General features: G+C 43.7%; 2 protein-coding genes across 6 annotated transcripts in view; both read right to left on the reverse strand.

Annotated features, from left to right (window-relative positions):
* The window catches only part of LOC109632879 (aldo-keto reductase family 1 member B1-like), a 110,296-nt gene extending 101,676 nt beyond the window's left edge, over window positions 1-8,620 (reverse strand). The window contains exons 1-6 of one of the 2 annotated variants that reach the window (XM_069520256.1): window positions 8,512-8,620; window positions 7,778-7,838; window positions 7,441-7,606; window positions 6,156-6,221; window positions 5,987-6,037; window positions 1,686-1,757 (exon numbers count right to left, since the gene is read on the reverse strand). The gene's annotated coding sequence lies outside the window, so the exon portion shown is untranslated. The remainder of the gene's footprint in view (window positions 1-1,685; window positions 1,758-5,986; window positions 6,038-6,155; window positions 6,222-7,440; window positions 7,607-7,777; window positions 7,839-8,511) is intronic. The other variant, XM_069520257.1, reaches the window with a different exon arrangement.
* A 419-nt stretch (window positions 8,621-9,039) lies between these two features.
* Window positions 9,040-23,976, reverse strand: part of mdfic (MyoD family inhibitor domain containing) — a 119,018-nt gene continuing 104,081 nt past the window's right edge. For 2 of the 4 annotated variants that reach the window (XR_011240214.1, XR_011240216.1), the window contains 3 exons: window positions 17,350-17,389; window positions 16,441-16,490; window positions 9,040-9,221 (listed from right to left, as the gene is read on the reverse strand). The gene's annotated coding sequence lies outside the window, so the exon portion shown is untranslated. Of the gene's footprint in view, window positions 9,222-9,378; window positions 9,940-10,237; window positions 10,350-16,440; window positions 16,491-17,349; window positions 17,390-23,976 lie in introns of those variants that run through there. The other 2 variants (XR_011240217.1, XR_011240215.1) reach the window with 2 other exon arrangements.

Raw genomic sequence — 23,976 nt, forward strand, 5'->3', positions numbered from 1 at the left:
AACTCAAACAGACCCACATACAGTTACAGACGCACAAGCTCATGGCACAAATAACTCCGGCAACAAAGTGAGACTTTTCATGTCTCTGTGGAGATACGAGCCTGCGTCGTATAGTGTTTGGTTGCTCACCGAATAAACTCATTAATTTGCTTAATTATGAAACTCCCTATCAATTTCCCCCCCTCTTCCCCGGGAAATGTTCAGCGAAGCCCTGCAACAACATAACACGTTCGGAGGCTGTGTTCTCGCTATCGCGTTATAAACAAACAGAAAATACACCAGGGCTTGATTAAAGGCCTTTTTACATTACAGAGCCAGAGAGTGAGAGAGAGAGAGAGAGAGAGGAGACAGTATTTGTTTCTTGTGCTCGCAGATGAAATTGTTTCAGCTTGTTTTTGACAGCTACAGCTACAGATGTGCTGGCTATTATGGGGGGGGGGGAGACTGGTTGTAATAATTAAAGCAGACCACTAACCTGAATAAATTAATGCCTCCCGTGTGTGTGTGTGTGTGTGTGTGTCTTTGAGTACAGCACGTTCAGACAGGCTTTGTTCGTCCTGATTACTTTTTTGTTTGTATGCACATGTGTGCATGCATGTGTATCTGTGCAGGTATGCGTGTGTTTGTGTGTGTGAACAATTGACTGTATGATAAAAGTGAAGCGTCCTGTATTGTCTTGAGGAAGCTGTTTGCTTCCCTCTCTTACCATTCTTATCTCATGAATACAAATTAAAACTTTTTAAGCCTTTTTCTTCCTCTATTCTCATCTAATTACTGAGAAATAAAGGTGAAGAAAAGCAGAGCTGCTTATTGGAGAAAACTCTCAGGCTCTGGGTTGTTCCAACAAATAGTCCTGGCCTATATTCAACATCTGTTCGAATATATACGACAGTGATTCAGTGACACTGCATACTACCAGGACTTCTAAACTGTCAGATGGACATTGCTATTTTTTGTCATTACCTCTGCCAAGGAGGTTATGTTTTAATCTGTCTTTGTTTGTGAACAGGATTATGCAAAAAATACCAGACAGATTACCATGAAACTTGAGTCAGACAAGAAGTCATTATATTTTGGTGTGAATCCTGAGGAGCGGGCAGATCCAGAAATTCGTTTTTCACTTGTTTAACATTGTGAAACACATTTTTTTTTTAATTTTCACTGTTTTCCCAGGGAATAATTAAAGGATCTTTGTAAAAAAAAAAAAAAAAAACAGGAACTGATATCTGAGTGAATTCTTGAACCACTTTTAGGGCCTTGGTGGAGGTATGGACTCTTTTATTACATATTTAAAATTGTGCATTTCATATTTCTGGTCATTAAACCAATAAAAGTGTATTTTTGTTGTTAAAAGCACCATATCAATTATTATTATTGTTTTAATCATCCTGTGCCTCTTTAAAAATGTATTTTACAGAAACACCAAGACAAAAATGGTTCACATACAAAACTGGCCATACTTTACTCAAGCACATTGACCCCTGTGGGACATGTGGCTTCGGGTCATGGATTCATATGTGAAAGGCAAACTGTCAGGACCAATTTTCCCAATATTTTCCAGAGTTCATGTCTGAAAACAGGATATTATTGGAATGTCCTCATGACCCATTGGTATAAAATGCACACCATGTAATTACTCTATCATTTCCATTTCTGTGTGTGCTCTTCTGTGTGTGTGGTCTTACTTGTTGACGATCCAGTCTTTGGGAAACATTTTTGGTCGGATCCTGAGAACTGAAGATCTTAAGGATGAAATCCTGGAACACACAAAGCAGACATGGTGTCGTTGGAAATTTCACGATCATTGTTGGCGTAACGGTATCGATTGATTTTAGTTTTCTGAAGTTCTTTATGCACAAAAGTGCAACTGTGTTATATGACGCTTGCAGCTGAGCTTTCAAACACAAGCAAAACTCAGTGTGACACATGTTCAGCCAAATCTTTTCCCCTATGAGGCCCTTACTCTGTGGTCCATTTAGAACAAGCATCATCCATAGTGGTGGAGAAGAGGAGCATTTTCCCCTGGTGTTGGCAATGACAGCTGAGATTCGCTGAGTTGACGAGAAATGCACGTTTACGCATATACATGTGCTCAACTGCATATAGGCATGTGCCTGAGACAGCACACAAAAACATGTATGTATGAGATACTCACATTTACCTGCACACACACACAAACACACACACAGGGAGAGGGGTGAGGGAGGGGGGCTGTCGTCAGAGAGAGGGTAAATCCCATTATTTGGCCCTCATCCCAGAGTGTATTGAGAGTCAAGTAGGATGCATGTGGTAACCAGAATGAAATTACAGCTGTTGTGAGGGCGAGCGCCGCTAATGTACCCCCATTGTGTCCTCGAGTGCATCTAAATAAGAAGGGGTAAAAGGCAGTCGGTGCTCGGACTGCCAGGGCTGCAGTGTGTGTGAGTGTGTGTGTGTGTGTGTGTTTGTGTGGAGGTAAATGGAGGCCCACCTGTGATAGAGTGCTGTATTTAGGCTTGATGATGGGTAACCTGTAGGGACCACCTGATGCAGCTTTGTTGCACACAGGTTTATGAGGTTGAGTGCAGGTGTTTGTGTGTGTGTTGGATATTTTCTCTGTCCCACTCAAAAAAAAAGAGGAAATGATTCACTGTTGGTGTGTACCTGTAGCTCGGAGCCTGACAGCATTACCTGACAAATAGGGTGAAAGCCCCTTGTGATAGTTTTTATCTGTAATAAGCCTGTATTCCTCTAGTTGTCCGGCACAGGCACAGAGCTAGATGTATAGGCTGTAGATCACAGGTCCTTGCTTTAAGACAAAAATCCAGGACACCAAGTGGAGGGGACAAAAAGAGAGAAGGTAAAGAGGGAGAGAAAAAAAAGAGGAAACACTAAAACTGTCAGTTGAAGATGCAAAGCAGAGATCCGGATCTATCCATTATGAATGAGATATATTTGAAAGGTGGATGTGAACAGTGAGGAGGAGGAGGAGGACGCACACTTGCCCCTTAGACCCGGCAATGCTTAACCCTCTCACAACCCCGAACCCCCTCTCGCACCCTCCCCTCCCCTTCACGCAATCTCCGGTTCATCGACGAGCACTTTCGTCGCAGTCAACAGTGCTTGTTTTTCTATCCATTTATCCTCAGAGCTGTCCATCAGGCGCGGCGGGGACGGGGCTGATCTAAAACAGAGCCTCGCAACTCCTGACAGCAGGATATAGAGCCGTAACTCTGCGACGCTAACCTCCGCTGTTATTTGGCCCACAGAGAGAGACAGAGAGGCAGAGAGAGAGGTGGAAAACACAGCCTAATGACAACTACAAACACAAATGCACCTTTGTTCCGGCGCTACAGAACGCCAGACTTCAGTGGGGCCGCTTTTAGCTTCCCCGGGCCCAATCAAACTTAGACTTCAAAACATGGCCTCCAAAGAGAGGCGGGGGGAGCGGGCAAGGTGTGCATCTCTTGCTAATAGCTGCTAGCATGATTCACTTAAGCTGCTTATTTCCCCGACATAAATAATGCATCCGGGCAGATGCACTTGACTTCGGTTGAATATGAATCGCTCGCGTGATTGACACCGGGGTTCGTTGAGCGCCGAGTTGATTCTACAGTCTCACCTTTGGAAATAGGCCTGTCTCATTTAATATCCCCTCTGTTAACATAATTGTGACAACCAGCACTGATTCATGCATGTGTCTGCGTAATATCCATGACAAAATTAGGCGGCTGTTTTTTTTAAAGGTGGTCGGGAGCAGGCGGGATAGATTTTAGTCGAGTATCAAAGGAAGCTAGATTGTCTGCCTCCTGTTTAACAGCTAAGCCAAATGAAATCAGAAATAAGACGACTAGCTCCGCTTTAATTCTGGATACTTTCACAAGACTTACCCACCCACAAACCCTGCCCCCGCTTAGCCTCCTTTTTCTTTACAGTCATTGATTCCAATCAATCAACGCTAATTAAGCAGGCACCTATACACATATATGTCACATGCTAATAGGGTAATGATATGGGCATTTAGTTGCTGCTTTAATCTTTTGCTACTTGCAGCTAACACATAATGACACTCTCCACCCAGCCAGGGGAATATTTATACGAGACCGCTGAGAGCGTGCGGACACGTACACAGATTGCTACTTCACACCAGCTCACTGTATTAAACCTTATTTACAAGCTAACGGCGAGAACCATTACCGATACGGCAGCGGGGAAACCGCATTAGGTTCAATGGGCCAACAGCGTGTAATCCAAAACGATAAAAAGGTACGTTTGAGTAAATCTCACACATGCCGGAGAAAAAAAAAAAAAAAAGCACACATGGCTCATCTGCAAACAGATGAACATCTCTGTGATACAAGATGCTTCACCCCCCCACCCCTCCCATTCTGTCTCTTTTAAGACCTTGGCGTACCAAGGAAGGAATGCTGCTCATTTCATTTTTAATCCCCCCTCGGTGTTAAGGTGCTGGAGATAAATATATTGTCTCGCCGAACCCACGGCCCTCCTCCCCATCCCGTGGAAAATTAGCACAGCGAAACTGCTCGGCGTAGAAGTTACTGAGAGAGAGAGACTGCACTGAAGAGGCTGCATAGAGAGATACAGAGAGACAGGGAGAGAGAGAGATACAGAGAGATGGAGAGATGGATATAGACAATGAGAGAGATAGAGATAAATAGAGGGATGGAGATAGATCGATAGATAGAATGTAGAGTGTAGAATGTAGTTAGAGTTTTGTAACTGAATTGCTAATGTGATAGTTAAATGTAAACAACTATGAAGTTATCAACTGAAACAGGAATAATTATACAGATCTGTTTTGTTTTATTATGCGTGGAATAAAAAGTTTCAAATTAAAATAAAAGCATGCAGGTGAGCTGTGTGTCCTGGTATAAAACTGCAGGCTACTGTAGAGCTGTTCTACTGTATTCTCCTCATTGCTTCGATTCATTTTTATCAGACAGTGCAGGGAGTCAAAAGTCATGAGTCGGTTTCAAACTCGTGACGTCACAAATACACCGTACGCTCGTTCCCCTGCTGAGCCAGCAGGACGCCTCAGGCCAGTCTCCTTTTTTTTCTCCATGATAAGGCTGTGGAGAGGTTCAGGAGGGAGCAGGAGCTTGAATTTGTTTCAGCAGGAAGCACTTTCACTAACTATGCTGAGTTGTTATGACTGACCGGGGCCAACTGTGCAAGACAAGTTGGAGGACAAGAGTTCAGATTTACTCAAATTTAATGAATAGTTCAATTCAGTGATGACATATAATGTTGCAAATCATCTAGAATGCCAGAATTTCTTATTTTAACTAAAATAATCACCGAGGGAAACATGTCTACCTCCGTCATGGAGGTTATGTTTTCGTCCGTCCCTAACTCCCAGTTGGATTTCCACGGAATTGAATCTAAGGATGACATGTGGGCCAAGAAAGAAAGCATTCAATTTAGACACACATCCAAACAACGGGCAGAATCTGAAATTCTTCAACATCTCAAGTGTTTTTTTTTACATTTTCACCAAGAATAATTCTCGGCTCTTGACGAAAGAAATCTGGCATATTAAGGGGACTGCTATTTATGAGTGTGTGCAATTTGGTGCCACTCAAAACAAAATCTGCATCTGGTGAATTCAAATGCAGTTGGAAACTGTTGGGCCTTGGTGGAGGTATGTGCCCTAATGAGTGCCATTAGTTACATCAGATTTCCACAAAACTTGGTGGAAGGATGGAAAGTGGGCCAAGAAAGAATCCATTAAAATGTTGTCACATATACCGACAAATAATTGATTTTATCCCTTTTCATAAGTACTTATATGATATTTTCATTGATTTCTCAGGATAGGCTCTGGGATATCTGTGGAAACATTAATCTGGATCTAGCGAATTTATATGAGGTTTCATTAGGGGACTGTTGGGCCTTAGTGGAGGTATATAGTCTACTGAGCTCCATTATTTCTATGTTTATGTTGTTAATCGTCATAAACCTCGTCCACAGTAAAGTTTACACTTACCTTAACCGTAAAGGCTCAAGTACAGCATGAAGTCCAGACAGCGTTCTTTTTCTGAAAGGTAGTCAAGGTCAAAGACAGATGCATAATGATTAAAAACTATTATATAGAAAAAAGTTTTGAGTCTACAAAAGTATAAGTAACCACAAGCTCTGTCCTTGCCAGCCCTTACTTTGCTCTTTGTTGCCGATAACAACCTGCTCATCTCGTGTTCCTCCTCCTCCTCCTGTTGTGTGATCTGTAGAAAGAACCCAAGGTAAACTCGCTGCTGTTTGTAAGGGAGTTCTCTCTCTCTCTCTCCTATACTCCCAAGCGATAATTATTTGATCTTGTTTAGTTCATTATTCATCTTGAGGGAGCCGGTTGTGACTTGTGGATAAATGCCATATGAAAGGCATTGTGCACCGAGGATGCATCCTCCGCTTTTATCCCGTCTCCCAAAACAGATCAATTAGTAAAACTAAACAGTAAATTATTAATCGCGTTGCTTTGTGTCCCTGTTCCATCACCGGAAGAAAACAGTTCATTAGAGAGAGGGGAGATGGAGGCGGGCAGGGGGCGGCGGCGGCGTGATTGAGAGGGGCTTTAAACCGAGCTGATGCCGTGTGAACATTTGAAGAAAAAAGAGGGGAGAATTATCAAGCGTGTCCATCATTCCAGGTAACTTCCCGACCGGTCCCCCACCTCACCTCCCATCATCCCCCCGGTCCCTCCTAAAATGACGTGCGCTCATAAAATGGGGTCAAGCAGCGGAGGGGTTCAATGTCACAGCCGTCACATGCGTCGCCCGTTGGGGTGCGTGTGATTAAAATAACACACAGGGATGTTTCATGTCATGGTGAGCAATCAGACCATATTTGCAAAAAAATATTCAGATCAGATGAATTTTAATGAGGTGTACACTCGAGGGGGATACTGCTGCCAGAGCGCTAGGGATGGAAGGTGGAGGCAAGCCCGTCCCCTTATTTGCCAGAAGACAGCAAGGTACATAAACTTTTTTTCTCCCCCCTTCCACCCTTAGATGAAAAAAAGAGAGAGAGACAGATCCAAATTCAGGGGTCCGCACGGTGTTCAGATTGCTCTGCTGTTCTGAGTTGGGCAATTTGAATAAATTATTCCAGATAATAATAAAAAAAATCGCTCAGTGGGGTTCATTTTGTGAGAAATTATATTTTCGCAGGAAAGGTTAATTTTGAAGGGAGCTTGATGACTGGGAACTGGGAGGTGGTGGGGGAGTGAGGGGAGGAGAGAGAGTGAAAGAGGAAGGGGAGGAGAGAGAAAGAGAGGGAGACAGAGAAATAGAGAAAGAGAGGGTGGGGGGGGCAGCGACAAGCAATGGGTGACGGGGAGGAGAAGGGGTGAGAGAGAGACGGACGGAGGGAGGGAGGCAGTTATTAAAAGCGATTGCATTGCCTCCCGGATGTCTCAGGAGAGAAGAATCAGTGGAGATGTTAAACCTTGCTTGACACCCCAGTTGGATAATTGTGGGTGTGGGAGCTAATCAGCGGAAGATGTCTCCTCAATTTAAATCTTGTCAGTTAGTGAAGATTAGGCCCTCCTGTCCCGGCCACCATTAGCTTTGTTGCATGTCAATGCGCCGGTGAGGGTGTCCGCCCGGTCCGGCTGCAAGGGTAAAAAAAAAAAAAAGAAAAAAAGAAAGGCAGGCGTGATAGAAACCAGCAGAAATATTCCAGCTAAAACCAGTATGGCATTTTCAAGAAAAAGCCATATGAGGAAGAGGGGGGTGATAAGAATTTATGCAGCCTTTTTGAAAATGCATTTGTTACTACTGACCTAACAGGGGGGCCCCGTGGAATAAGAATTGCAGAGCAGGGATGTGCTCCAGATTTTCTTGCTGGAAAAAAAAATGAGAGAAATCTGTGTGTGTTTGCTTAAATACATAAAATTAAGGGGATTATAATTTCACAAATTCAAAAAGTCATTAAACACATAACTGCACAGTCACTGTATATGCTCGGTAAAAAAAAGAAGTTACAGGCTGGAAGAAATCATCGTATCCTGATGTTGAGGCCATTAGACGACCAATAATGTTTGACAGTGCGATCTCATTAACAAAAATATGGGGGTATAATTTGAACCCCTGGTTAAAAGTAACAGGGGTGTGGAGATGGCTAATTCTAAAAATGCACCGTGGTGAATTTTACAGCTTGAGTCTGGCTGGCTGCGAGCCATGGCTTTGCATTACCCCCCCCACCTCACACGGTAAATATTTGTAACAGATTTTTCCTGCAGGACAATGGCTCCTTTCACTAAAGCGGGTCCCCCATAACCTCGGAGGGAACGCGAGGTCAGGGCGAATAAACAAGGTGGGCCTCTGCCGGAGCTGAGTGGCTCCACTGATTCTCCTGCAGTGGGCCGGGCGGGCCTGCTGCATACCAGGCCCTCTGAAGGCTTCCTCCTCCTCCTCCTCGCCACCGTGGTCTGAGTGCTGACAGATGTTTTGAGCCCTGGCTAAGAAGTAAAAACGAGGGAAGGAGTTTTCCTCTCTCTCTCTCTCTCTCTCTCACTTTTTCACCACATTTCCACATCTTTTTCTTCTCACTCCGAATGCGTCCAGCCTCCTCATATAGCCTCAGACACCTACAACACAAATCATGATGAAGAAATAAGGAAACCATTACTAGCTGTCCCTGTATAACACCGGTACCATCCCTTGTGTGGAACCTAGAAACTGGGTTATAATTAACAGTGACACTGGCCTGCTGTCTAGAGGTCAAGACCCCCCCCCCCGCCGTGTGTGTGTGTGTGTTTAAACATGTCTGAGCAGGAGTGAGAAAAGGAAAAACTACCTTAAAATTAAGGTTTGTCTGCAGGTATTCAAGTGTTTTTCCAAATAAACACACACTGGGCTTTTTCCTGCACAAGTCAAAAAATTCTGATGTTTCAATAACACCGGCCCCCAACCCCCAGACCACTTCTCTTCATATTAACAGCCTCAAAGTGCGAGCTGTACCAGCGGCTACCACTGCGACGTGCAGCGGGTTGTAAGGCCCAGCCTCAGGCCTGAGGCGGCAGACGGTAAACAGTTGTTATCGGCTGTTTTATTTATTTATTTTTTGTAGAGCCCAGACAAAGCCTCTCTGTGTGAGAAACAACAGCTACAGCTGGGCCAAGCAGAGTGAGACATCGATCCGCGAGCTCGTCCCTCAACACCCCTCCGAGCGCTCGTCTGGCGGTGAGGAGCAGCAGCGGTGCACTGCCAGAGCTGGGCACTGCACTGCAGAAAAAAAGAAAAGATATCCCTCTGAAGCAGTCATTTAATCTGATGCTGAGTCGTCAAATCTTAAACTTCTAAGAAGAGAGAGAGGTTAAAATATCATCGAGAAGAGAGAGGAATAAGGTTTTCAAATTAAAATGTTGTGAGTCAGACCTGACATTTTTATGTATGTTTTTATTTTATTATTTTTTCTATTTTGTGCATTGAAGCCTTTACATATTTTAAAAGATGCCATGAGAAATAGAGAAAATATGTAATTTATTATCTCTGAGAAACATTAGTTTACAAATATATATATACATTTTAAAAATCAATTTATACATTAAGTATTCTGTTGAAATTTACATTGGCCATGAAGGGCCCAGTTAAAAGTATCAAAGAGGGGAGACAAGAGACTGGCGTTTAATCTAATCTACATTCTAATAGTTGGGGAGACATTAATTATTGATAAGGCTGGCAATTGATTGGTTAATAAGATAATGTAATTGAGAAATGAAAATCATCAGAGTTGAGTGTGTGTGTGTCGGCTCCAATCTGAGCCACATGGGGGGGTTTGTGCGTGAGTGTGTGCGTGTGTGGAGGGGGGTCTTAGGGGATTGCCCCTACATAGGCTTCCATCATTACTGCCACACTATAAAAGCAGAGTGGTGATTAAAAGGACTTGATTGATTTGACTCTCATTGGGATAAGCTGTCCTCGTTCCGTCACTGGGCTCTGCCTGCAAAAAAAAAAAAAGTGTGCGTGTGTGAGTGTGTTCAATGTGTGTTGAGGCAGAAAATCAAATGAAATAATTCAGTAAATGTGTCTGTAAACTAGAGCATTTTTATATTTTGTAAATGTGTTTTTATTTAGGAATTTGCACAACAAACATTTGAGTAAATGTGTAAATTTCAGTTTGTGTTTGTATTTATTTTAAATGCAAAATGTGTGTGTTTGTAAACATCTGTCACAAATGAATGTGTGTGTGTGTGTGTGTGTGTGTGTGTGTGTGTGTGTGTGTGTGCATGGCTCTCGACCTGCAGCCCAGCTGGAAGACTGCGCGTGAGTCTGTGTATCCATGTCGTCAAGAGGTGGCCCCACTCCCCCAGTTTTCACTCGCCTTTTGTCTACACTCTGTACAGTACTCTGCTGCTCAAACACACACACACACACACACACAGACACACTGAGCTCCAACCCACCCTGAGAGACAGAGACAGACCCTGCCGCCTGACACAAAAGCTATTGATTTTACTATCTGCCGCAATGAATGATCTTCCTCGGCCAATTTCTGAATTTAGAAATGAGTTCAATACTAATAATGGTAGTGGAAGGATTCTTTAAACTGCTGGAGCCGGGAATTGGGGGGGGGGGTGAGAGGAGGAAAAAGAAGGAAAGAGAGAGAGCAAGAGGACAAGTGAGAGAAGAGGAAGTGAAGATTTGTGTGTGTTTGGCTTTGGAAAAAAAAGGATATGATTTCTCGCCGTGGGTGAGATTAAATAAAGATGACACCAATGGTTTTAATAGTCTAAATTACTACATTCTACCCTCAAATACAATTACTCTTATTTGGCTTTCTTCAATGGGCTCAGAGTGGGATAAGTCTTTTTCCTTTTTCTTCCAAATACTTTTAACAACTCCCCCAACTTTTATATGAACAGTTTTCCTCCACCTATTTCCACGCGCCGCTCTTCTGCTTTTTATGACACAATTTCCAATATACAGCATTCTCGCGAGCTCCGTAATCCGTCCGTGTATTTCATGCGCCATAAAGAAACAACTAGTTCCGTTCCTATTTTGCGTCGCACAAATCTTCCATAAAATAAAAAACAGGCACATAAATATTTAACATGGCCTCTGTTTAGACGGGGAAAACTATTCATGTCAAATTAAACAACAGAGGTGCTCGACGGAGGGAAACTCATCAGACTGGAACGTTTCTTCTAATATTTTATTTCTGGCTGCACATTATTTTCCTGGTTATTCAGAAAACTGCAATAAAACATGGAGGAGCAGCCATGTTAGAGCTGGTAAAAAAAAAAGTGTGTGTGCTGGAGGAGTGGAGACAGATGTGTATGCATGAGCAAAAATGACAGTTTGCACCTATGACTTTATCCATGTGTTTGCATGTGTGAATGTTTGCATATGCGAGCGTCAGATTCCTCTCTGATCTCCCCTCTCTCCCGCACTTGTATTTGGGCAGGCGGGCAGCGGCGTGGTGGGGTGACGCGTGTTAATCAGGAGCCTCCGTGCCCCGTCGAGGTGTTAATTCAACCCCCCTGCTACAGAGAGGTGTAGATTAATAGATAAGGAGGGAGGGTCTGAGCGAGGGTCAGCGCGATATGGCCCTGGCTGTGTCCGCCCGCTTGTCAGACACCTGCCTGGATTAAGCCGCTGGCTTCACTCGCCGTTGCACGCAGGTGAGAGGTCAACCATTTACCCAGTTCATTGGTGCTCTCGTTCACTTTTCAAGGTGGGGTGGGGATCTGCATAAAAAGGCTCTGGCATCTGTATGCTTCGCGGGGCTCATGCGCACAGGGGGTCCTGCGCGGCGAGGTGGAGGAGCGGACAGGCGATGCAGGATCTGCCGCAGAGGATTACGGTAAATATACTTTGAGACTCAGGAGGAGATGAGGAGTGGATGCGATAGTGAATTTTTTTACATTTATTTATTCATTTCATAAATCCGATTTCAGCTGTACGGCAGCGCCCGCCTCTGTGTTTTCTTCTTTCCAGGAATTTTCTCGGAGTAAGGACGAGAACATCCTCAGCAAACAGGGGGGGAAAGAAAGGGCGGGAAGAATGGGGTGGTCGGGGGGGGGGGGGGGTGCCCGAAACATGAAACTCTGCAAATTTGACTTATAACAAGCAAAATTACACCCCGCTGTCATTTAAATTATGGCTGCCCTCTATAAAGGTGTCTTTTAGGTGCATTAATTGAATTCGGCACTATTTCCCAATAATAATCTGTAAAGTTCAGCCGTCCATCCTTCACGAGATCCCTGCCGCGTAGCCGAGGAGTATCTATTTCAGTGGCTTAATTTATTTTCATGATTCGCCGATAATGACGGCCATGCAGGCTGTACATCAGAATTAACCTTCATTTCACTGAGGTATATTACGATGACAGTCCCCGACACATTTCACCTACACAAAGGGCATTCTCTCCCCCTCTCTCTCCCCCCTACTCTCACCCCCCGCCACCACCACCTCCTCCGTCGCTGCCCCTGCTGTATAATCATCCTCGGCAGACCAAGATTGTTTGATAGCCGATTAATTTTCATAGGAAATCAAGTGGCCAGTGCTTTCTCTCCATCTCTCTCTTTATTTCTCCTCTTACACCCTCCTCCTCCAAACACATACACGCGCTTCTTCTCCAACAATGGCCGACATTTCTTGCGCTTAGCAACTTATTCTGTCAATTAGGTGTTTTATTTAATCTCATCTCACTTTTTTCCCCTCTCTAATAAATTGCACCCCCCCGCGCACGCTTCCTGATATCTCCAGCGTTGGTTAATTTATTTTTGGACGATGCCGATGCAACAAAAGTGCTGTAAATTAATCAGGGGACATCAAGCGAAAGGAGGGGGGGGGGGTCCTTTCGCTCACGCTCTGCCTCTAATTTCATATGCAAACCATTAGGTGTCAGATATAGATTCCGCTATTCGCCATGGTTCCAGTCAAAAGATGTCATTAGGGACCTGACGTCACGTTTTCGAAGGCAGCACCGGATCATTTCTGTCCTATTTTCTCCCTCATGAGCTCTTTGTTCTTCGCCCCCTTCTGTAGGATCCCACCGCTAAAAAAAAAAGAAAAAAAGGCCCCTATGCAAATGACAATAATAGATTTCGCTAAGCGCCAGCGTGATAGCCTATTTAGAGAGAAACCAAAGAAACATTCAATTTCGAGGCATTAACCGGGGCACGTGCAAAGGTTGCTAAAAAAAAGTGATTAAGAAATTACAGAATTGGTCCTCTCTGCTTGAAGTTTTTTTTTCTCGCTCATTGACATGACATCTGTAATGAGGAGGGCTGGTAATTAGAATATTCTGGAGAGGTGAGCCCTGCTGGAGCTGGCAGCCACAAGACTGATCTCTCTCTCCTCCCTCTGTCTTTCCCTGTATTATTTCCTCCCTCCGTCACAAGGGCCTGAACACAGTACAGACAGAGAAACAGCTGTCTGATGACCCGGCTCTCTGCAGATGTCTCTCACTCTTCTTTGTGCGAGTGCTGAGCCATTCAGAGCCCCCTCCGTCTGCAAATAAATATAATCAATCTCCCATTTACATACAAATAGGCTTCTCCCCTTCATCCTAATAATCTGCCCAGCATCCTCATGGAGGGAATGTAATATTCACTCCACAGGGCAAATTCATATTTATCATTTGATGGCTTTATTGATTGTTGTTTTTTTCCCACCCTCCTTCTTTCCACTTCATTTTATTAGAGGATATTGAAGACATGTAGGGCTGACATGGCACATACGCTTCATTATTTCCTGCCCAGGGACGATTATGGTTATTGACACTGTCACGTCTTCCCCCTCGTCATCAGTTATCGCTGCTTACCGCGCTGAGATACAGGAAGCCGCAATACGGGGGTGTGTGGGGCCACAGGCTCAGAACATCATCATGGGCATTAAATGGGTGTAAACGGCAGGGGCGCTGCACGTGCATGCATCTGCGTGCCGCTAATGTGGCTCATTCCACTTTGTGTCATGTCGATGATAGGGGGTGACCGGCGGGGCCCTGACTGAGTGTCAATCTCACTTTGGACAAACAACCCTTCTGTCAGCGCTATCACTAGCGCCAGGGGCGACCAACACATCCATCATACAAACATGGAGGAAGAGGAAATGATGTACAGACAGTGTGAGGCCCAGAGAAACGTATTAAATGTGATTGACTTATCGCAATCTGAGAGGAAATCTAATTAGAAACACAAACGAGAATGCTGACAGGATTATGATCTGATTGTACCGTACATATCTCTTTGGATATAGGTTTGTTCTTTTATCCTCTTCATTTGTCCACATTACATAAGAACAAGCTTTATTGCAAACTATATTCAAAGGTGTGGTCTTTCAGTTTGAGTGCAGGGCTTAATGATGTCACATTTCTTAAAGCTCTCGCTCAAAAACCCTGTGCTCGCACTCAAATATAGATAGAATGCCAGGTGTGGTGTCGACAAGGGAAAATGTCCCGCCCTTGTTGAGGGTGTGTTTGCTTTATTTAAGTCATTGTTTAAGTTTTTAATGCTGTTGCTTGCAAGAATAAAAACAAAATAGACTGCTCAAATTATTCTCCTCAGTATTTTATGAGAGCATCATCAAAAAAGTAACCAAAGTGAGGGCGGGACAATTTCATTCATCATTACTTTACCTGGCATTCTATCGGATTGGGAATTCTGAGCGCAGAAGTGGCGTGAGCACGAGGAGAAGAGGGGAGCAGGGTATAATTGAGTGCAAGTGGAAGGTTTGTTCTGAACCTTTTTGAAAGCATTACAAAATCTGAACATGAAATCAGTAAGTCCTGCTCTTGAATAAAGATAAAGGAATAACAAACAAATTATCACCATTTCTCACTTTACTTAACAAACCCTCAGGTTGTCAGAGAATCATTCAGCAAATCAGTGTTGCTGGATGGCATTTGTGGCACAGTGACAATCATCACTGTATAATAAAACAACAGGCTGCTAACATGCTGCGTAATGAGCAAATTATCTGCCACGACTATTCTCGGGGCCCGCCATCAATAACAACATCTGTTAGCCTGGTTGATCTTCAGAAATGCGACTTGTCACATAATTAACTTGTCCCTCGTTAGCACGATTACCTGCACAAATTGGGCCTCCTGCACTCGACTGGGTTGTGTCTAATCTCCTGTTTTTCCAAGCATCAGAAGAAAAAAACCCACACAATTTGCCCTGATCCCCGCTCTGCGATTTTAATTAGGTGTTAATGACCATTATTGATTCATGGACGGACGTTTGGGGGATCATTTGGAGCTGCGCTGACCTGAAACAACTCAAATGCTGCTCTGTCTTCACTTTAACTTATATTTTGGTTCAAAAACCCTTCTTGAGTAATTAGGCGACAAACTTTATAACGCTCACTGAGCACTACCTCCACCGTCATGTTACTAACTTAACTGTAACTTAACTCCTAAATTTAGGGGGGAAGTGTTTCTCCCTGTCCCCCAATGCATACACATAAGAAGTAGACCCCAACCATCTGAACTGCTGGCACAGGCAGCCAGGGGTTTAACTGATGTGTGTGTGTGTGTGTGTGTGTCTGAATGGTAGACGATGCGGTTTATGGATTTAGTTTCAGCATAGGTTTGAAAATGGGCGTGGGTTTCCGGATTCTCACTCACAAGCACCACCTTTGATTAGAGGGTGTTAACTTTTTCAAACATATATCAATGTTATGACATAGAGACGTCCCAACTGGTTGACACGACACAAGCATTGGCCATGTTCAACCCATAAATGTAGCATTAATGTATTTCATCATAGAACAGTCATATAGTTTAAAGCTGTGTGCTGCATCTCTTAAAGTAAACAATGAGATGATTTCTGGGATATGCAAAACGACCCGAGTCCACTCCTACTTTAAAACGGGCTCAGCTTCAAAACTGATTGTGTAATCGCTAGTTTCCTTGGAGATGAAAAGCAGTTTTGATCAGTATCTAAGTCGCTCTGGCTAGCGTGACGTCTAAAACAAAAGAAACGGCAGTGGAGAACGACAGAGTGAAGGTACGGTAAAAGATCATCAACAGGCGCTGACAAAGTGGTGCAATTAAGATGAATCGGGGATCTGACAAAATGTTTGTCTGAGGTGTAAACACACGAGTCAACAGTACTGAAGGGAAAATGGCGGAAATAGATCACAGCGTTTAACAGCTTGTCATAATCAAACGAGATCATTAAAAATGTAGAAATTTCATGGGAGATGAGACTCCATGGTTCTCAGAAGGAAATTAGATGTTTGTGTTGATGAGGGGAGAAAAAGACTCTTTTCAGTTTGACGTTTTATCTGCAGTGATAGAGGACGAGATGAGGAATTCTTCAAGCTGAGGGCCATCTGGAGCTTGTCACAAGCTATCAACAGCAAACTCTAAAAACTATTAGTGCATGATAAAAGTACGTTCTAAAAACATTTTTATCCTTGGATTTGAAAACCAACATCTTATATATACATATTTATATACACCTTATTTTGACAGTTGTATGCTACTAACCCTGTATGGAAGTGATGGCTGCTGTCATTGTTGTTGGCTGAGGTTTAACCCTTTGAAAAACAAACACACAGAGAAGAAAAGCTATAAACTGTACCATCTGGCAAGTTGATCTCACTTAAATAGATGTAGGCAACAGATGGCCTTGAAAAAGGGAAGTTAATACAATTATTTGTAGTTGCATTTGTAAGTATTTATGAAAAAATGATTTATTTTACTTACTTTATTCACTATGGTTATTCACTTAAGCTGTTGGAATTAACTTCTTCTGAGTTTTAGCAGTTTTAGTAAAACAAGTTTGTCCCACATCACTGAATAGTTGTGTTTACTTTTAGGAATTTAGACAATTTAAAGCACAACAAATGGTGTACATTCCTCACAATGCATGAGTTAAATCAACTGGATAGTGAGAAAAGAGTTAAGATCAATAATGCAGTGTAAATTAGCATCAGTACCTTTTTACAGTGTTAGCACTTCTTTTATGATCTGTTTTGACAGTCATAATGACAAAAAGACACATATATAAGAATTAATCTAGGAATACACAACAATTATTTCTATTGAATAGCTTGTCAAATTGCTAACTTTTCAGTGAGCTCAGGCCAATTTAAAAGCAGTACTTGTCAGTGGCAGTCCGGACCCCATTGTGCGGACATTACCTGGAGTTCAAGGCTGATGGCTTAATGTTCTCTAAAGACGTGGCATCCGAATGATTCATAGATCAGTGCCGGTGCCCGATCGAGCATTTTCAGCAGTAAAGGGGGCATTTCTGAGGCTAGTAAAGGAATATCTGTCGATAAAATCCGACTCCAGCACTTGGAAACAACAAGAACCTGGAGTCGGAATAAATAGAAGTGCCTACAGGTATGTGTAACTCAGGAGGTGGTATGTGTGGGTTGCACAATGATTTACCTTCTCACCACCAGCTTTGATTTCTTGCTGCATACCCCACCTGGCAGACAAGAAAGGAAGAAAAAAAAGGCGAATTAACAAAAACATCAGTCATTCAGGAATGACGGGACAGTGCACCGTGCAAAATACGTATGTTCTTTGAAGTCCTTATTTCAGCAAAATTATATACACACACTATATATATATTAAAAAAAACTTTATATCTAATTAAAATGATAACTGCATTCTCATTTTTCAAACTCTCATATCCTGAGGGCCAATTGGGATGAGTGCTTTTTTTCCCCTCCCATGTGGCTGCAGCTTCTTTCTTTCCCTCTCTCTACCCGTCCCTCTCTATCAGTCTGTCTCTCCCTCCATCTCTTCCTCTCCCTCTCTGTCTTTCCCTCACTCCACTGTGGCTCAGTGAACTGCTCCTACAGCAATATCCCATCATTACCATCTCCCCAGCTGAGCTTCAGCCAGCCATTATCATGCGGCATTATTAATCTTCTTGTCTTATCAACTTGCAAATCACAAACCATTGAGCCTTATGGCGCAGTTTGGGGTGCGCCGTTATTCATTTTGTAGGTCTACCTAGCCTCCGAGTCTTTCTAATCACCTGACGATTGTCGCTCTCTTACCGTTGCCCTGCCCTTCCTCCCCGGCCCCGGCGCTCTGGAAAGGATCCAAGTGTTTCACTCCGTCTTCTTACCCACACACACTTTCTCTCTCTCTTACCTTGACCTACTACTGCTCTTCTTCCTTTCATACGCCCACACAGATACAGATGTGTCTTAAATACACTGTATCCCTCGTTTCTTTAAATAAATACATGAGCACACATTCGATAACTTAGCAAAAAAAGTTGGCACCGAACGACTGCACAGATTTATATCTCTGTCTACCTTCTTAGAAGTTTAGTTTCTGTTGTTAATAACGGACAAGAATCATTTAGCATCAGTATTAGAACCATTTTTTTTTCAAATAGCAGTAAACGTGGACCCGAACTAGCCTGCCCAAGTACTATTCATGACTGAAATACACTTTAATATTTTTAATACAAACTGCATCATGAGCTTGTCAAATCAGTTTAGATTTTGATAGATTAGTCAACAATGTATAAAACATTAAAATGAGCACCACCTTGACCGCATGCAACAGTAGACTGCAGTGTTCAATAGCAAGCGGACGTCATAGGAAAATCACCTGGGGTTCATGGGCCAGGGCCACATCAAGGGGCAGGGCCAGGATGTTTTTGAAATAAAGTAGTCACTTACTAACAATAGTAAAACTAAATATAACACTTAATATAAAAACTCTAATGTAAGTAGATATATTAGTACATGGAATAATCCAGTGTAAAACACATCCCTTGTTTTTGTGCAGTCAGTCCAAACAGGGTTTGGTACAAAAGAGCACATGGTCACATTTCACCACAAAAACAACATGAGGTGTTTTTCTGACAGGTCAATGTTCAGTAAAGACAAAAATAATGTAGTAAAACAGTATTTCCATCCAAGTGGAGCAACAAGCCGGTGGGAAAAGGTAAAAAGATTTGACCGTCAAAGCTGAATATGGTGCCTTCAAATTCACTTATTTAAATGGTTGCATAATTGAATTACTTTTTTGTCTTGCTGCATTAAATCATTATTATAATTGATGCATTAATAGTTTATATTAATATTAGGAATAAAGGAATGTTACTTGCAATGGAGTTTCTTCACTGCAGACACCCAGCCCGACTCCACGTCCTTCCACACTTCTCTCTTTTGTTTTAATCTCTGTCTTCACATATTATCCAATTAATTCTCGCCTGTGTCATCACCACACCTGTCTCCTCTTATGTATTTCTCTTTAACAATAAAAAAACAAAAAACAAAGAAGATTTAAATGGAATACACTCTGGGCCAATGCCACTGAAAGGACTCGACAGAAAGTAGAATAAATTTTATTAATGGGCGAGCATTAACATGAGTCTGCCCAGAGCTGACCCCTTTCCCTGACACATACGTCCACAGTGTTTCTGTCATCTCTCCCTCTCCCGCTGGTATTAGTATTCGTGGGAGGAACAGACCTGAGTAGAGAGGCGAAGAGAGGGAAAGTTTCTTTAAAGACACACCATTGACCCCTGATTCTTGCTCTCACTTGAGTTTGCTTTTCTTCGGGGCTAAAATATTCACCCTGGAAAATGTGGCGCGGCTGCGCTACTTGAGGAAAGAAATGTGTAAAAAATTGCGAGGGATGTGTGTTCCTGTGTGTATCTGGATTTGCATTTCCTTTGAAAACTTTGCATGATAAATCACTTTTTTTTCTCCCCCCATAGCTCATTAAGCACCATACAACAGGTACAGGGCATGAAATATTTAGCAGAAGACAAAGTGTTTCATGTGCTCCTATGGACCCAGCTATTACCCAGGCCTTTCGCATAACATCCGCTAAAAACAGCACACCCTTTGATCTTCATTAATATCGTTTGGTTAAATATTTCAAATATGCTTTCGTATGTTTGATTAACATCTTTCAGAATTATTCAGTAAAACAGAGATTAGCTCTCAACATTCAACCGCTAATGATGAAATTGCGATTACCCACCCATCACTATGAATCTTATGACGTTCAAGGAGGAGGGGTAATATTTTATTTGATCAGTAATATAAGGCAATACACACCGGACAGTTCATGAAACTTCATGTCTCAACTTCCCCCCATGCATTCAAATAAGTGCTTATAAGCCTTGGGTATTAATATTCACGTTGGGTGTATTTTAGAGCACATTTCAGAGCACTGCGTGCCCAACATTGTAATTTCCAAGCTTATCTAATCAATTCTGCAAGCTCCATCGGCCTCATATCAGGCCTCGTGAAAGAAATCAGCTCAGTGGCACCTTCAGAACACTTATAAATAATGAAAAACAGCTTTTAAAAAGAAAGAAGCGCTTAAGGAAAAAAAAAATGTTGATTAGAAAAGTGCCTTTTATCCGTGCCTTCAACTCTTTCACATTCCAAAGATGCGGAGAACTCCAGGCAAACCGCGACGAATAAAGTACCCCTATCTGACCAGGGAGAAAAAAAGTATTAATTTTTGAGATAAAAAGTGCTGACAGCACAGAATGAGCCAGGTGGTATTTGGATATGAGCGGTGAAGATGAGATGAGAGCCCAGAAGATCACTTTCATCTTGTGTATAGAGAGTTGTCCTTGAAAACTTCTCTGAACTCTGCGCTGTCTGGAGAGCAGCGTGTTGCTCGTCCTGGTATTTCAGTCATTTATCTTTGCCTGCGTGCTCAATCTGTTTGTGAAAACCTGACATGTCGAAAACCAGAGGTTGACCCAGTTGGTACGGGTCAGTCGATTCACCAGATGAGCGCCCGGTCATCATTTACAAGCGCGGGATGAATGTGCAGCCCTATTGTCTGAGGAGAGTTAAAACATAGGAGGATGGGAGATGGAAGGAAAAGGGAAGAAAAAAAACTTTTACATGGTTAACAGCATGTGTCCTATTCTGTCATGCTGGTGCTATGCAGGGGTAAGCGGAAGGTGGGCAGGGTGAGTGAAAACACTGAGTTTTTATGCCCGTCTATAAATTAGGAGCGGTGGGTTGATGAGCAGTGAAGGAGAGTCGTGTCTTAGCTCGGAGATGGAGGGAGAGAGCGAAAACGACTGTTGCCACCAGATGATACCATACACATGCACACACACATAATCACAATGATACACTGAGGTCTTGATGACAGTTATCCTATTAGGATGTTAAAGAAAAGACTGTTGGGCAACACACAGACACACACACACACACACACACACACACACACACACACACACACACACACACACACATACAGCTGGCAGGCACTGAGGCCCTTGTGCATCTCCTCCGGTGAGGATTTGCATTCTGCTCCTGGCAGGTCGACCGACAAATTGCCCAGGCAGCCGCGGGAGACAGAGGCTCTGGCTGAGGGGAGAGACGCTGCTCAGAAAGTGCCTCATCCGTCTGATTCTCTCTGTGGAACGGCTCCCGCATCACACCTCACTTCCAGAGGCAGGGCTGATGGGTGCGGACAAGCAAGGACTCTCTTTTTTGGAGACCGGAAGGCCTGGCGGCCACGGCCGGACTCTTTCCTCCCTGGGGCCAGGAGGGGCTCGGAGGCCAGTGTCCCCCCCCAAGCTTCGCCTTAGGCCAGCAGCCCTGAGGCTATCGTTCACAAATCAGCCCCCGTTTTCCCAATCAAAGATGCCAACTGAGGGGAAACTGGTCCAAAGTGCTGCTTAGTGCCTTGAATAATTCACCATCCGATATGTCGTCACAAAAAACGGACCATCCATAGAAATTAAATTTAAAAAAAGATACCAGGAGACCATCGCAATCCTTGTCCTGACCAAACTAATTTCAAAAACACTTCCATTTCAATCTTTAATCAACTGATAAAATGGGAGACGAGCAAATAGGAAGAACTGCAAGCATAGTGTAACGCATCAAGATCAAAGTGAATATTTTCTAATTCCTATATTTTTATATGATTTAATGATGGAGGGCAGTTCTCCCACTTTATTAACACACTCAAGTTAAATAGTGGTGATGTAAAAAGACTAATGTTGAAACTACCGGCAATAGCCTGAACTTAAATTCTTGCAGTGCAGCATTTTGTAGCTGCTTCCCATCAAAGGGTGAACTCGAGAGAAGACATAAAACACGTCTTTGACCAAAATTAGGATTCAACATCATTAAAAAACTGATAGTCAGCATTTGGAAAAATTCAACACAAACTCAAGTCACATGTTTAGACTAATTAGGGGTCTAATTGCTGCCTGTTGACCCTGTGGCCGAGGGCTGTGCTGTGTTCCCACTGTTGAGGACCAAATTGTTATTTCACAATTTCTCCTGTGAACCCAGAACACAGAGTGTCAACAATTATCACGGCCAGGTGCCCATGGGCCTAACATGCCTGCCAGCCAGAACAAGCCAACCCCAAAATGAGCCCACTCAGGGAGCCATGGGGTGACGACATGATGCAGTGTATCCTGGGAGAGAATGTAATAGAGTGGAGGGGAAGAGCAGGTTTGGGACAAAGAAAAGGGTGTTACCTACGTCTTTGAGCCAGGGCACAGTGGTTTAATCGATGTGTGTGTTTGTGTGTTCACAAGTTGCAGTATACACATTTCCCTTTTCTGCGTCGTGTTTGTTGCCACGCTGCCCTCTCTCCCTCTTCTTAATGAGGCTGAACGCGTGGCTGCCTCAGCACCTGCCGTGGGTGGCCACAGGGTTAATCCCACCTGGCTTCCTCTCTCACTCCGTCTTCCGTCTCGCTCTCTCTGCTATGCCTCTGGGCTGCTGACGGCAGCAGGCGCTGTATGAGAGGGTGATAGGGAGGGAGGGGAGGTGACAGGAGGCGCAGATACCCCGGGGTTCCCCCCTCCAGCACAGCAGAATGAGTTGTACCAGACACCGCTGGATACCTGACAAGCGGAAGCCTTCATAAATTACCAAATGAAGATTGATCACGCGCACCCCTCACCTCTTTTTGTGTCATCGTGCAGGCAGATGTACGCGTAGACACACACGTTTATGCATGCAAGCAGGCATAAGAATAACCACAAACACAAGTGTCCGCGCACATGGAACACAAACAGAGTCATCGGGAGCTGCCCAAGCTTGTTGTCAGGCCTCAGGTAAAAAGTGATCTGGCTGCTTCATGCTCTACCAGTTCGATAAAACAGTCAGTCAGTCAGACTGGTGATGCTGACTCCATTACAGGTCCTGTCAACAAGGCCAAGAGAAAGCTGTTTTATTTATGGAGGGCCAACGCACTGCGTGTGCGCCCTCAAATCGGCAAAGATGAGTGGAAAAGACACACACAGGCACGCACACATTCACAAACACACTGTGGCAAATGTTAAAATGTATAGTTTCTGCATGAGCGACCCTAACATCACTGTATGCCGTGCTGAATGTGCAACACTTTCTCTGCTTCTTACCCAAGTGGATAAAGGGGTGGATTTCAGCGCAAGAACCAGGGCCATTCACCTGAGATTGATGCCTCTCCATCTGATGCGTAAAGATCATCTACATCAACCCGCCCGGCCGTCAGTGTCCTCTTAAAACCGTCGGCATCAGCAGAACATCCACAACACACACACACGGCACTCATAGAAGTTAATCGACTTGTGAAATCACAATCAGGACATTGTCTTGGACTCACATACAGTCTCTCTCTCTCTCTCTCTCTCTCTCTCTCTCTTTTTTTCATACATTTTTCCAGGAACAGTAACCTTGCCTTGTAAGTTGCTTACTCAACAGACCTTGTTACGGTGTGGGCGCTTTACCACTCCTGCCTCCGCCGAAAGGTCAGCACTGTCGCAGCCAATCTCATTTCAATGGGGGCCTGCTCTGTTATGATCGGGCCATTATCATAAGCTGATTCACAAATTGGTGCAGTAAGGGATGATGGGATGGGGGCCAATGAGGTGCATGATACAAGGTGGTGGAAGAAAATGGGCGAGCAGTTGTGCTGAACATTCAGACAACAAACTAGCCCTGGTCAGAGGGGTGAGCGCCCATCTCCGACACTGCCTGTCTCCGACACTGCCTGTCTCCCATCTCCTATCTGCACCCCTCGTCGGCGGTAAATTGGCAGCGCTCCAATGAGAGACGA

This window comes from Paralichthys olivaceus, chromosome 23, assembly GCF_024713975.1.
Source record: "Paralichthys olivaceus isolate ysfri-2021 chromosome 23, ASM2471397v2, whole genome shotgun sequence".
In the NCBI taxonomy this organism is placed as follows: Eukaryota; Metazoa; Chordata; class Actinopteri; order Pleuronectiformes; family Paralichthyidae; genus Paralichthys; species Paralichthys olivaceus.